We start from the raw sequence: 15,570 nt of genomic DNA, 5'->3' as shown, positions 1-15,570 counted from the left end.
GTAAATGGTTCAAGTCCCTTTTCCTATTCTTCTCCCCAAAGTTGCCAGCTGAGAATCAATTTGGTCTTCCAATCTTATATAACTTAATGCAAATGAAACAAAATAACCTTCCAGATATCTGAAAAATATCGCTTACGAGTACAAAAAGTATCTAGGGGAAAGTGAATTCAAGCTTAGAGAATACACACATGGCTAAAGAACAAGATATAACTTCTAATTACTGGGAAGTCTTTATCCTCATTTGTGAGGTTGCTTTAGTTCTCTGTAAGCCTGGTGAATCTGTTTCCATCTTTGTTCTTAACTCCTTGATGTCAGCCAATCTGAGTTGTCTTTGAGGTTATTTTAGGGAAAATGTGAAATCTAACATTCCCTATATTTTCTTAATTTTAAGGATCCTCCTCCCATCAAAGGGGATAAAGGGAAGGACACCATGCTAAAATTAATGACTTTTCCCCTTGCCACATGCTGTCCTCCTCCCCCTTCACAATTCCTACACAGTGGTATGCTGTACCTCTTCTCAATTTCTCAGAAGCCTACTAGTTACAGCTAAATTGATACTTTTATATAGGACTTAATCAGTCAGACAATAAACATTTATTAAGCAACTCACATATACCTGGTAAATGCTAGGAACTGTATTAAATACTGGGGATACAAAGGAAGGCAAATTTCTGATGTCAGGAACCAGAAAGCAGAACTTCCAGTTGGAATAAGCTGTTTGCCAGGCATCATATAACTTTATCAAATAGGTTACTAAGAAATTTTTTGCATTTAGTCTACTCTTTTGACTGATTAATTGCTTGAGACATGTTCTTACTTTGTTAAGATATCAGCCTAAAATAAGGGAAAGTGATTTTGACCCTACATTTACACTGGTAATGATCTCCCCTTGCACTTGATTTTTAAATTCCCTAATCATCATATAATATAATGCATGATAACTATTTGTAACTGGTGTCATCCATTTATTAGATTTCAAATCTCCCTAGGTTAAGGATCATGCCTTAATCAATCTATTTTTCCTCTAGTACTTAGCAAATGTACAAAAACATAGATCCTTAGATTTTTGTTGTTATTTCAGAAAAGAATACTATTCTACAAAATAAGAATCTTCTAGAATTGTGCTTAGAATTATTTTTATCATGCTAAATTGCATACCTGGTCAATATAAAAATCTTCCATTTCAAAAGAAGGTAATCAGAAATACTGCTTTTAACCAATATGACACATAATCTGGTTCAGAAGACTTCTTGCTTCTACAGGTTGTCAAGGAGATGGGGTAAGGTAAAGGAGGAGAGAAGAGATATATGAGACCCACTGTAGTACAGTGGAAGAAAGCCTGGGGAGCTTTATAAGCAATGGCTGAATATAATGAATGATTCCAAGTCTCTTTATATGCATACAGGACAGTTATAAATGGAAAAGGTGTCCCACTTCTGTTACTGTTATTATAAATTCTAATTGGGGGCTGTGTAGGTGAAGGGTGTAGGTAGGTAGTAGAGAACATTTTATGCAAAGAAAAGAAGTCTGCCTTCAATTTATCTGAATTGTAATTAGAAGTAAGTAATAGAGACCATTACCTAAAGGTATTGAGGATCTCCTTAAATATAAGATGGGCCCATTTCCAGGGACAGGAGTATCATCTAGCTTCACCTACCATCCTCTTACTTTATGATTCTGTCTCATCTGAAATTAAGTTCTGATTGTCTCAGTGGGTGGCTAAGGCAATATTTGTGGTAATTATGCTACTTTGAAAGAAGCCTATGAAAATAACTCTGTGCTGTTATAGTTCTCTTCACAGCCCTCCAAACACCATTAACAAGGAATCAAAAGTGCACTAGCAATCAGAGAACCAATATAAATACCAAATCATCCCCCTAAAAAGCAAGCACAAACAACTCATACCCGTTTCTTGACTAAACAAATATGTTTTCCATTTCCTTTTGCAATTGAACATGGCTTGGGGTGAGAAGATGCCAAAAAAGGTAGGAGGCAGCCACAAATAAGATCCACCAAAAGTCATCTTTAAATGGTACCACCAGTCATATTGCACAGAACATTTTGTAATCATTCTGACAACTGTCTAACAGAAGGAAGGCACTGAAACATTGAAAAACATGAGCATGTGGAAAGCAAAGCCCAGACAGCACAAAATTTTTGAACAGTTTCAGACCATTGAATGTCTTCATATTTTGTGTGGCCACAAAAGCAATGAGTCTGAAGACCAAGTATTGTGGATACAGTTTTAGGAAAACTATGGATAACAATTGTAAATAGGGGCAAAGCCATTTGTGAAAAAATATTCTGTTGATTAATTTTTGGGACTAGAAAATTTCTCTGTTGGATGCATGAGTTTCTCAAACTTCCAGTCAAAATTCTAGAATATTATTAAAAAGCTGAGTGAATGCCTAGAAAGGGAAGAGTTGATCCCAACAAACCAGCTTCTTCATTCAGAAGAAGTAAAATAAAGTGTAAATTTGCAGATGTGATCAGTGTAATGGGAAGAACACTAAGTTTGTAATTTAGGAAATGTAGGTTTGAATTCCCATTTTATGATTTGGTATATATAGAATATTGGGTAAATGACTGAATTTCTCTGAGATTATTTGAACTATGAGAAGGTTATCTATAAGTTTCCTAAAAGCTCTAAGTCTTATGATCAATAAATCATGCTAATCTAACATTATTTCATTTAAAAAACAGAATTACTATGTTGATAAAACATAGATATATTACATAGATTAAATGGTTAATGAATGAAGTCTGCACAATTTGACAGGAAGATTGTTAAGAATAAAGAACATTGTCCAACACTTGGAAAAAATCTTCAGAAACCACCACAAAATCATGAATATGGCATATTTCAAGGATCCACAACTTTATACCAGTATCCCTTTTAATAAGGCAAACCATATAGTGTATATATAGTGTAGTATTTCTTAATACTGTAGTGAATGATCTTCAGTAATTGCTGTTTGATAAATAAAATTCATCAAACTCAAAACCTGGTGATGAACTTCTCTCAACTTAGCCATATTGATTCATTCCCACTATAATATCCCAAATAGGTAGTCATCCAATCTCTATATGAAGACCTCCAATGAGAGGAAATCCTCTCTCTTAATCCTCTCCTCATTAGAATCCTCTCCTCACTTTGGGTTTGCACTGTATAGGCCAGATTTTTGAGTTTGTGAATCAAATTGGCAGTAGATTTCTCTGATGCAAAAGCTCCATAACACCTCCTTCAGCAGTCTTTTTGGCCACTGGAAAACATTGTTCTCATCTATCCAATCTGCTAGGGAAAATCTTTACATGCTTGGATAGATATCCCCTTAATTCACCAATTAATTTGGGGTCTATTGGTTACCTTCAACCTCATTTATTTATCTGCTGAGATGGTTTGCCAGAATGTGACTGCTGCACATGCTTCTTGGAGTCACAAATAAGAGTAGAGTAAATCAGGTAAACACCAAAAGTAGATGAGCAGCCTTGTAAAGGCCTTAGTAAGCCCTTACACCAGAGGAACTAGTTTTCCTAAAAACCCCATACATGCTCTTCATTAAATAATCTGTTCAGGAGAGGAAATACAAAGCAAAAAAAAAAAAAAATGTTAGAGAGATATAGATACAAGATCTCCTAAGAGTTCTTTCTTTGTGTAGGACAGGTGATGGGTGAGGGCAACGAGCAAAAGCAATTCCATCTTACCCTCCCCATGAGAATTGAGAGTTCTAGTTGCCATATAGAAGAATCATGAAATAGCCCTGCTTACATTCAAAATAAGGTATTTCCCTTTTAGTTCGGATCCTGACTTCCTAGAGTGCAAAATCATGGATTTCCTATTGTATCATCCTGAAATTTCCCTTCGCATTTGAGTACCATTCTAGCAGCCAGTTCCCCATGGAATATCCCTTCACAAACCCCATTCCCTTGTCTCATTGGTCAATTCCTCCTGAAGCCTTTACTTTATAAAGAGGCTCAGCCTAATCTGCCTTCATTTCCCACTAGACACTATTGTTGGCTTTCTGATTTTCAAAATCATGATCTGAATGGGCACCTTCATCTCTACCCTGTTCCATCCACTCTTTTATAAATTGTCTTCTCCCATTAGACTGTAAGCTTCCTGAGGACAGGACTATCTTTCCTTTTGTTGTATTTATATCTATGCATTTAACACAGGCCCTAACATATAACAAGAGCCTGATGAATGCATGTTTCCTTCTTTCTTTCCATCCCATCCAGAACCATAGTCCAGCCAAGGATTCATTCTCTTTTGCTAAGACTCACTTTCCCTACAATTTTAATTTGTCTCATTTCATTAGGACCTTAATTTCTCTTACTTGTTGCCTAAACTTTGGACATCTACATGTGAACATTTCAAAACTATGGATTTTAATACTGGCTTTTTTCTCGGATTTTATCTTCTGTGAACTTTTAGGTATCACAGCTGTTAATTTTCCTTCATTATAATCATTCTTTATGATACCTAACTTAATGTATATAAATTAATATGCATAAATGCACATATATATAGTACCTATATTCAAATATTAGTGATATATATGTAATATGTGTACTATATACACACTGAAAGATCATTTCTTAGCATTTACTGTAGCTTAATTATATATATATATTTATTATCAACTAAAAAATTATCATTGAACATATGCATCTGTAAGATTATAGCCCTAGAATGTGAAAAGGTATCAGAAGTCATCTAATCTAACCTGTATCCAAATCATGAATTTTCTCCAATATCTCCTTTAGCTTCTTCTTAGAACTATATTCCCAAAAGGAAACTTACTACCTTCTAAAACAAGTCATTCCATTTTGGGCAGCTCTAATTGTGAGAAAATTCTTCTAATATCTAGCTGAAATCTTCCATCCTATAATTTCTACTCTTCAGTCTTAGTTCTTTAAAGAAAAATAATTTCATGTTTACTTGAGAGTTCTATAAATATTTAAAGACATCAATGCCCTGTTCTATCCTTTCAGTCTTCTCTCAAATAGGATAATCATCACAGATTCATTGACAAGATCTCCCATGTCCTAATCACTATGACCATTCTGGTCAAGATGACTTTTAAAATATATTGACAGGAATTGGCCACAATATATAGATGAGACCTGACCAATACAGAATTTAGCACAACCTGTAATGTGCAAATGAGATAAAGACAAAAATAAGAAAGTCTCTTCCCTGAAGGAATTAAAATACTCCTGATGGACTATAACATTTACATATATAATTTTAGTACACAGTGAAGAATGAAAAAAACAAAAGGAGAAATCACAAATCACAAAGGAATTCAGGAATTTTTTAAAAATCAGGGACAGTGTAGCAATCATGGAAGATAAGAAGTTTTTTGGAGGTGAGATCTGAGATGTTTTAAAAGAGAAAAATAAAAAAAGAGAGAGAAAAATGAAGAGAGTTGGTGAATTACTGTCATCAGAAATAGCTTATATGAATAAAACACAATAGGAGACAACATATTACACTCAAAGTATAAATGGTGGTCTAGTTTGACTGGAAAATAGAAATGAAAGACAGCTTGAGATTGCATCAGTCTTTTTTTGACTACTAAATTAATACTCACTCATATTGAGGTTGTTTTTGTACCTTTCTGTGCTCTATTTATTCAGTTAATTTTTTGAACTCATGTGCAGGACTTTACATTTATTCCACTTAAGTTGCATATAATTAGTTTTAGCTTACCATTCTAAACTATTGAGAGCTTCTGTGATCCAAATCTTATTATTTATTAAAACTGAAAAAAAAATTTTTTTCTTAAGTGTTCTCTTGTATTTCAGTAGCAAACATTTATTGAATCCAATCTGTTTTGGCACATGGAAGTGAACATGTGTGCATTCAGTCACGAATAAACCAATATAGGGAAAAAAGTTGATTTCATTTTGAAGGCAGGCAGTTAACTCATTAAATCCTTAGAAAGGCCAGTGAAAAGAATGTTTTGATCATTTGTACAGAAGTGTTATAAGTGGAATAAACATGATCCAATTTATTAAATAGCACTCTGAGGTCTTTAGAAAAAAGACTTTGTGAAATCATAGCATTATTCCCATTAATATTAAAAAGATTCTCAACAAATTATCATTTAGCCTTTTCTGTCATGACCCCACACAGAGTATCTTCTTCCCTTAACCTCTCTGCTTTTTGGCTTCCTTATTCCTTTTAATTGTTCTTATCTTCTTCCAGTAGATTATGGGTTCCTTAACGGCAAAAAAAGAAAAAAAAAGTGCCTTTTTGTTTTTGTATCCCCAGCACTTAGCTCAGTGTGTGATCTCTAGTAGGTGCTTAATAAATGTTTTTGGCTGACTAGGTCTAAGTCTTCCTTCTAAGTCTTCCTTCCTTCTTTCCTTGCTTAAAAATTCCCATTTCCTTCAATGTGGTATAAATGTAAATTTTAAGGTTATTAATAATGCTTACTACAATTTGGCATTTATACTTGAATATTCCAGATAAGGCAAGGCATTATGCTTCTCATAATGCTCGACATTCAATTAACTCTTTTGGATGCCATATCACAATGTTTATTTAAATTAAGCTTGCAAACTTTTAAAACTACCAGATTTTTTTTCACATAAATTGTTTTCTAGCTATACCTCTTTAAAGATTCAAAGATTAACTACAGAAATGAATGATGAATGAAAAAAAAAATTATCAAGAACTGTTTGCCAGGAACTGTGTTATTTGCCAGAGATATAAATGATCATAAAGACAGTATATGTTCTTAAGAAGCATACAATGCAATAGAGAAAGATTTCACATATAAGGGAATTGAAAAGGGTAGGAGAGTAGGCATGTGATTATGTGATTTGGAAATGCTCAGAAAGTGACAGTTGACAAAGGGAGCCCCAACAGAAAAAGAGACCTTTGTCCTTTATCCCAAATGAATTAGGGGGGCCTGCTTGAGGGGGGGAATGATGAGGGGAGCCCCAACAGAATAAAAGACCTTTTCCCTTTACCCCAATTTTGGGGGAACTGCTTGAAGGGGGAAATGACAAGGGAAGCCCCGAAACTCTCTCTCACTCTCTCTCTTGGACTTTGGAGGGAAAGCTTGAGAAATTCCCTCAGAGAAGCTCTCCCCTTAGAGACCTGTCCAAGGGAATCAAGATAAAGTGGTTTCATTCTGTTATCTGGGTGGGACTAGTTGAGTCCAGGACCCCTCCTACTTAGCCTGAGCTGGAGATCCAACTGTATTGAGTTGGAGATTAGTTCAGTGACACTCATTCAATTCCAAGATTCTCTATTCTGATTTCAACTTAAACTGCTCCCAGCCCCCACTAAGAGCTACCCATAAAACAAACTTCTTTCAGCTCAATCCCTTGCAGAGGGCCAAAAGCAGGAATTATGCCAAGGAACTTCTCTCTCTCCTTAGCATACCTGTGACCCTTTCCCCAATGAAAAGACATTCTCTTTCAGTGTTACTCCCTCTTTATCTCTCTCACCCATTTTCCTAACAGGACCTTATTCACCTCTCTGTCAGAATTTCTCTGCTAGAAACTTTTTTTGTTAGAGGATTTCTCTGCTAGATCTTTACTTCTCTGTTAGGACGTTGCCACTAAGGAAGTCAATCTGCAAAAGCTGACTTCTCAGTTCTAATAACAACTTTTCGGGTTCGTAAATTCATTTATGAAGAATCTGCACTGACCAGAAAAGGGTTTCCACAATTTCCTGCCCTGCACAGCACAGCACCTCATCATAGTAACCTGCTTCCTGGAAAGATAAGATGAAAGCTTACCTATCAGAGGCAGAATCTTAGGAATAGAATCCGAATTTTGCTGAGAAGAGGTTGGGTGATGGCTAATGTATAAGTAGCACAATATGAAAATGGTCAGAAAGTGGTCATTAACCCTCAGTTGTAATTTTTTTGTATTATTGGAATACATAGGCATGTTTTTATCATGAAATCACCAATATGTTTATCAACCTAATAACCACTTAAGACCATAAGAGATTAATCACTTAACAACTACTTAATTAAGATTTAGAGGTCCAAGAAAATAGTCTAGTCTAAACTCCTCATTTTACTGATGAAGAAACTGAGTCCCAGAAAGACTGAATTTGCTCCTGGTAGCAGCATTAGCATGTTGCTTAGTTATACCATTAAGCAATAAGACTAGTAATAAGTGAGCATTTGGATATTTTGCTTTGTAACAGTTATGAAAATTAAGGTAAAAATTGGTTTAAATTCCTGGGATTCTAATGGTTATATGATCAAAGCAATAAGGTTTAGCTAGAAATAAGGTACAAAAACTTAACTGCTGAAACTTTTAGTAGGTAGATGTTCACTATTGTTAAAGAAAATACAGAATCCAAACTTCCAAAGCTGATAAAATAAAGCTTTCTTTTTACCATGCAACAATTATTATTGTTGTTTTATTACTTCAGTAAATTATAGGATGTTATGCTGATGATGACTATATTAATTAGTATTATACATCTGTATTCTAAAGAGTGTTGGTAATGATTGCACTAGAAGATTTTTCATTTTGTCTAATAGTTCATTACAGAGTAGCTTTATTCCCAGATCTCCAAACTATCTGAATTGTGTTTCAATTGAGAAAAATTTGATTTATAACTAACTTTACTGGCACATATCCAATGAGTAAAGTCAGTTGCAGCTGTACTTAGTATAAAGCTAGTGTGCTGTGTAAGTAGATTTTCTGATTAATGAATGATATCCCTAACAGATTTTCTTAGTAGATAATCATAAAAAGGTGAAGGTTTTTCCAAATGCCTAACACAGGATCTTTCAGATTATATTTACCTAGAGTCCTGTGAGCCTTGTTACTGAATGTGAAAGTTGACAATATTTTGCTGAAATCACATATGTAACATATATTTTTTTTCTTTACTTATCAACAGTAAACATTTCAAAAGTTCCCACAATCATCTAAAAGTAGGAGATGAGGGAAGGAGGCATTCCAAGCATGGTGAGATACCTTGCACAAAAGCAAGAAAGGGAATGTAAAATTTAGAGAATGGCAAGTGGAAAGTTTGCTAGAAAGGAGAATTTATGAAGAAGTTTAATGATAAAACAAAACTGAAACTGTAGGTTGGAGTTAAATTGTGGAGAAATTCTTATGAACGAAATATGTTGTATGCTAATACATTATATTTTATGAACAAAACTACACAGATCGCAAATATGTTTATGTGAGGCCAGATAATTTGTTTTGCAGAAAACAAGTACTTCAGATTCCAAGAAAAGGTTTCATGTATTTTCTTCTTCTTCATGTATTTCTAAACTCACCATGACAATTTTTTCCCATAACATCTGGCTTTTAAAATAGCTCAAATGAGTCATTTTGCTAAAGAAAAAATAGTTTTCAGTTATGGTCTAATAAGATTAAAGATTGTGTCTGCTCTGTGCACTAGTATTACACTGAGATCAGCTAATGGACTCCTGCCAGCATGCCCAGATCTGAATTTGAGAGAATTGGAGTCACTGGAAGTCGTAAAACACAAAGAAGTAGAATGGGGGAGAAAAGGATTAGTTTTCTATCAATTCAAAAAGATATAGACAGAAAAGAGTACTGAGGGCAAGTAAGATATAAAATCATTTTTCCCCTTACAGCAGGAGTTCCCAACCTGGGATTTATATATCAGAGTGACTGAGAGAAGTCTGTCAAGAAGGTACATGTAATATTTTAGACAGATGTATGATAAACTCTAGAATTTATTTCCTTTCAGATTGAACAGGGTAGAAAAGGTTTATTGAAAGCCAGGAGGCATGAAACTGGAAACAAGTTGGGAATTCCAGCTTTATGACCTTTCAAACAATTAATGTGGGACAGATGAAAAGAGAAACTTTTAACTGGAAAGTTTGGATCATTGAGGAACAAATACTCAGTTCTAATTACAAAATTATTCTGTAAAAAATAAAATAAATCATGTAGAAAGATACCAATAGTGGAAGAGGTCCTCAGAATAATAAGAAATTGAGTTGAGAATACTTGGTGTATGTATATATAATCTATATAACAAAGTCATTATTAATACTGGTAACAACAAAGCAAATTGTATCAAAAGGAGTTAATACAATCTTATGCACTTTAATAAATACTGATGAATAGATCCAATGACTGAAATATGACAATGAAAAAGTATATTCGTTCAAATGAAATAGATCTAACAAAATGGATTAGAGAAACAAATGCATTTCTACATAGAGCTCCATAAATAATAAATACTTAAAAAACAAAAGAGAGAAATAAATGACATTAATATACTACTGTACTATGAACCACACCAACAGATGGAACATATAAATGATGCTTTTCTAAGCCCAATTTTAAAATTTGCACAGAAGCTAAATAACATAGTGTTAGAGGACTTAACTATTTGAACATCTGAGTTTTTTTCTAACAAGAAATTCTAAAAAGGACTATGATTTAAAAAGAATGGGAGGTGCTAAACAGTGAATTCTCAACAAAACAGTCACAAAGGAAGAAAAAGGTTAAATTCATTTTTTAAAAAATGAAAGCTTTGCTAAGCTCTGATTTGAAGGATTTTTTCCCTGAGGCAATTGGGGTTAAGTGACTTGTCCAGGGTCATACAGCTAGGAAGTGTTAGGTGACTGAGGCCAGATTTCAGCTCAGGTCCTCCTGACTTCTAGGCTGGACTTCACTGTGCCACCTAACTGCCCCAAAAGAATTTTTTTTTAAAGAAAAGAGCATGTAAATAAGGATGGAAACAAAAAACATGACTACCAAAAGAACTAATACAACTATAGATTACATTAAAATAAGTAAGTCAATAAAGATAATAATTCTGTTTCATACTACATTTTAGTACTGCATTTGATTCTAGGACCCATATTTTGAGGGCATGATTATTAATTTTTTTTCATTTGTTTTGGTCTATTCAAAGAACACCTCTTCCAGTCCATGGAAGAAAAATCCCTTTTTGTTGACACACCTATTTTTCCAAGTACGATAACCAAACCATAACTATGTTAAGTTTGATAAGTTAGAACACATGGGAAGAAAGTTACTAACAGTGAAGGACTTTCACTTCACAATATGAATTTTTCTCTTTAAATCTTTCTATTTTCACCTCACATTTATATACCAATTAGCTATTCAGTATCTCTATCTTCAATGTTGTTTCTATTAATTATCTTTATCTCTTCTAATAGTGTCATCCCTCAGATTACAAATTCCTAGAGTACAGGTACTATATATGATTTGCATTGCACAGTATCTAGTATGCACAGATAGGTTATTAATTGTTTATATAAAAAGAGATAAAAAGAAATTCATGAAATGTTTCTCATTTGTTCTACCACTCATTCTCCAGTCTGACAGAAATCCTATCTCCTATCATGAAGTAACTTTTGCTCAGCCTGTCCCAGTGAAATTACTTTCTTCTGCCTCTGGATGTCCGTACCCCTTTTAAGAAACCTTTTACATTTGCACTTATAAGATTTTGTATTGTGAATTCCTTGATTCCCCCTTTTGTAGAACTGACTCTGGGTTTGATTGGATTAGGCCAGAAGAATATAAAACCTGGCAGGTCCTACTAAATTAAAAATACTTCGAATGTAAATTCAGTCAATTGATGACATGCTGTCTGTCTGAAGGTCAGTTGAATTCAATTGAACTCAGAGAAGCTCATCACCAGACTGATCATAAAGTGATAGTTTTTTTTGGATGCAGAACCTCTGAGAAGTCACCTATGAAGGCACAAAGGGATTGCAGTCTGCATTGGTAGAGGAAGTATTTGCATGAATAGAATTAAAGATTCTTGAAGTTATGCTGATTTTCTCTTTCATGTCTATAATTTCTACCTTCTCAGTTCATGATCATAAACTCTTTATGGGGCAGCTAGTTGGTTACAGTAGACAGAAAAATGATCTTGCGGTCAGGAAAATCTGAATTCAAATACAGCCTCTCAGACACTAACTAGCTGTGTGACCATGGACAAGTCACTTAACTCTGCCTCAATTTTTTTCATCTACAAAATGAGCTGGAAAAGACAATGGCAAACCAATCCAATATCTTTGCCCAGAAAACCCTAAAAGGGGTCACAAAATCAGACATAACTAAAAATTACTAGACAATATCAAAATCCTAACAAATAAGCATTTTATCTTAAGTTTCTTGAACCAGCACAGTGTCTTGCAAAGTGCTCAATAAATTTGTGACATTAGAAGAAAAAGAGAAAAAAGCAGAGGATAATGGATAGTTAGTTTCTCAGTGACCTAAAACTTCACCCACAAAAAAAGTAAAAACAGAAGTCTCAGGTTAATAAGGTGAATTTTTTCTTCTAAACAATGCCTGGTTCATTTGTCAAAGCTTAAGGACTTTCTACTTTGAGCATGTTGCTAACAGCCTACCCTGGTGTATTAGATTAGAGCCCAAGAATGCCCTTGTAATCATATCCCAAACAATCACATATGATTTATCAAAGTAGCTAGCAATGAATATCTTGGCAAATTAATATCATTTACAGAAAGATACCCATCATGAAAATATATTTTGATTGAATGAAATTTCATTCATATCATCTTCCCATTCTTGTCCATGTAGGATCTCAAGCAACAGGACTGAATTTCATGAGATGGTTTGATAATTGCATGGTCCCATTGAATAAATGAGTCATCCATCACTTTGCCATCCCTCTGCAGATTATTGTTTTTATATATTCACATAGAGCTCTTTTCATTCCCTTTTAAATCAGGCTTCTTTATGTCGTAAATGTCATTTCTCTAAGAAAATTACAATCTTCAATTCTGGAGTCCTCAATTTTCAGTTGATTATCTATTTGCATATTACAAATCATTAATTATTGAAATGCCTACATTAGTAAGAATGAGATATGGAAACTGATGTCTCTCTGAGATACAATCGAGTAGGCATTCATTCCTACAGCATCGATATCTTAAATTCTGAATGTTTGAATCATCAAAAGGTTCAGAGTCTGAAGATGCATTTATTCTAGTCACAAAACAAGAAATTCTAATTATTGGCCTGACTCAAACTATAGGGACATTTGACCAAATCAGTTTATTAAATAATCATAACAACAGCTTTTTTGACAGGAAAAATATTGAAAAATAAGATTTTCATTTTAAACTTGTGAGTGAATATTCATAAAAATCAGAGACTTTGTATTATGATGAAGTTATCAGTTAAAGCTATCTGATTGTGGAGCAGTAATGAACTGAACCAGCTACCCCCAGCGAAAGAATTCTGGGAGATGACTAAAAACCATTACATTGAATTCCCAATCCCTATATTTTTGCCCACCTGCATTTTGGATTTCCTTCACAGACTAATTGTACAATATTTCAGAGTCTGATTCTTTTAGTACAGCAAAATAACAGTTTGGTCATGTATACTTATTGTGTATATAATTTATATTTTAATATATTTAACATCTACTGGTCATCCTGCCATTTGGGGGAGGGGGGGAGGGGAAGGAGAGTAAAAATTGGAACAAGAGGTTTGGAAGTTGTCAATGCTGTAAAGTTACCCATACATATAACCTGTAAATAAAAGGCTATTAAATAAAATAAATAAATAAATAAATAAAGCTATTTGATTAATAATGCATAATTATAGCTGCCCAACCTGGAAAAATAAGACTTAGATACACATGGTATAGACTGAAAGTCTTTTCTTCATATTGTATATTAGATAACATCTAATCATCATTAAACTATTACCAAGTATCCAATGTTGAAATAAGGTCATATTCCTAATCAATCCATAAATAAACATTTATTATACATCTACTATATATCAGGCATTGTGCTAATCAACCTAACATTCATAGGAGTATCAACAGAGAGCATGGGATGACCAGTATCCAGTAAAATCCAGTAGAATGTAAATTCCTTGAGGGCAGAAAGTGCTTTTCATTTTATATTTATTGTTTTGCTATTTACAGAGATAGGAATGGGAAAGAGAACCATGATCTTATTCATATAGTTAACCTTTAATAAAGAGATTCCTTATACCAAAGTAGATTGTTATTTTCACTGCACTCTATAATCTTAGAATGTTGCATATAGCACTAAGAAGTTAAATGAAATTGTCAGTGGTTACAAAGCCAGTATGGTCCAGAAGCAGGACCTAAACCTGAACCCAGATTTTCTAGGTCCACATCCATCCTCTTCCCATTCTGTCATGTTGCCATTAACTTACTTGTAGTAGGCACTTAATGAATACATGTTGGATTGTACTGCACTCTCCTAAAACTTGCCTTGATTAAGACTAAATGAATTTTCCCTTACATACGTTGTAGTCCAGCAGTGATTACATACAAACTCTGTTCAACCTCATCATGCACTTTTTATTTATATCTTGCCTTGTAATTGTTCTCTAGTCAGTGTTTGTATTTATTTCTTGTCTCTCCAATTAGACCATAAGCACCTATAAGACAAGCACTATGCCTTCTGCTATTTTTCTTGAAATTTGTAATATATACATAGATACATATATAAAAATGATTATTAAATACATACAAGAATGAATGAATAGAAGATAAGGTTACTCAGAGTCCATGTTCTACTGACTCAGACATGTGTTTCGTGTATGATACACGTGGAGTCTCTGAAAGTTCTTTGTATTGCCTCATGCTTGAAAAGACCATGGATCATGAAGCCAAACTTATATGTTTTCAAATCCTTCTCAAATCCAGTTTTTCTGTTAAGTTGTTCCAAAGATAAATCTGAATTTGGATTTCCTCATCTACTAAAACAGAATATGGTATGAAACTGTTTATGTTTTCCTTTGATTGGAAAAGAATATGTAAGCCATTTTTTCAAACTTCTGATAATTCAGGGGGTCATTAATTTGTGGATTACATTACTTCTCAGATTCTACCCTTTTCTTCTTTCAGCTGAATGATTTTGGAATGTCTTACTACTTGTTACGGTTTCTAGCAATGTGTGTCTGGGAAAGTCAGAGAAAAAGAGATTCAAATATTGTGGTTTTTTTCTGGATTCACCGAATCCATAATTTAGTTGTAGAGAAGATAAAATACATTGGCTGACTTGATGTCTTGCCATTTTGGATAGTTTTCTATTATCTCTATTTCCCCTGTCTTCAGTTGACTGAGATGATTTAAATCCAAAATTTTGGTTTTCTCTTACTCCTTAGACAGATAGATTCCATTGTTCTCTACCTCATCTAGGCTTGCATTATATTCTGAAATTTTTAATTACACAGGCCTAATAGAAGCCACTTCACCATATCTGTCCATGAAATGAAGTCAACCATCATTCTGACTGGCTCTTTAAGTAGTAGCAATTCTGTTAGGAAAAAAAGCTATTACAAAGCTCTCCCAGGACCATTTATGTTTAAGAGCACTGCAGATTAGGACATGATAGGTTGCTGAGAAATGGGAGATGAAAGTCCATCATTATTTCAGTTATTTCAGCCCCTTTGTAGTAGGTCACATATTATTTTTCTTTTCAGATGAGTACACTTTTACCAAAAAGAACACTCTCTCCAGTAATTGTGTCTTCTTATTGTATTGATGTCTACTGGTACTGTAACATTTCAGGCTGTTAGCTTTTCCATTTCAAATTCCTGGTT

Source organism: Sarcophilus harrisii, chromosome 1 (assembly GCF_902635505.1).
Source record: "Sarcophilus harrisii chromosome 1, mSarHar1.11, whole genome shotgun sequence".
Taxonomy (NCBI): domain Eukaryota; kingdom Metazoa; phylum Chordata; class Mammalia; order Dasyuromorphia; family Dasyuridae; genus Sarcophilus; species Sarcophilus harrisii.
This window is presented reverse-complemented; position numbering follows the sequence as displayed.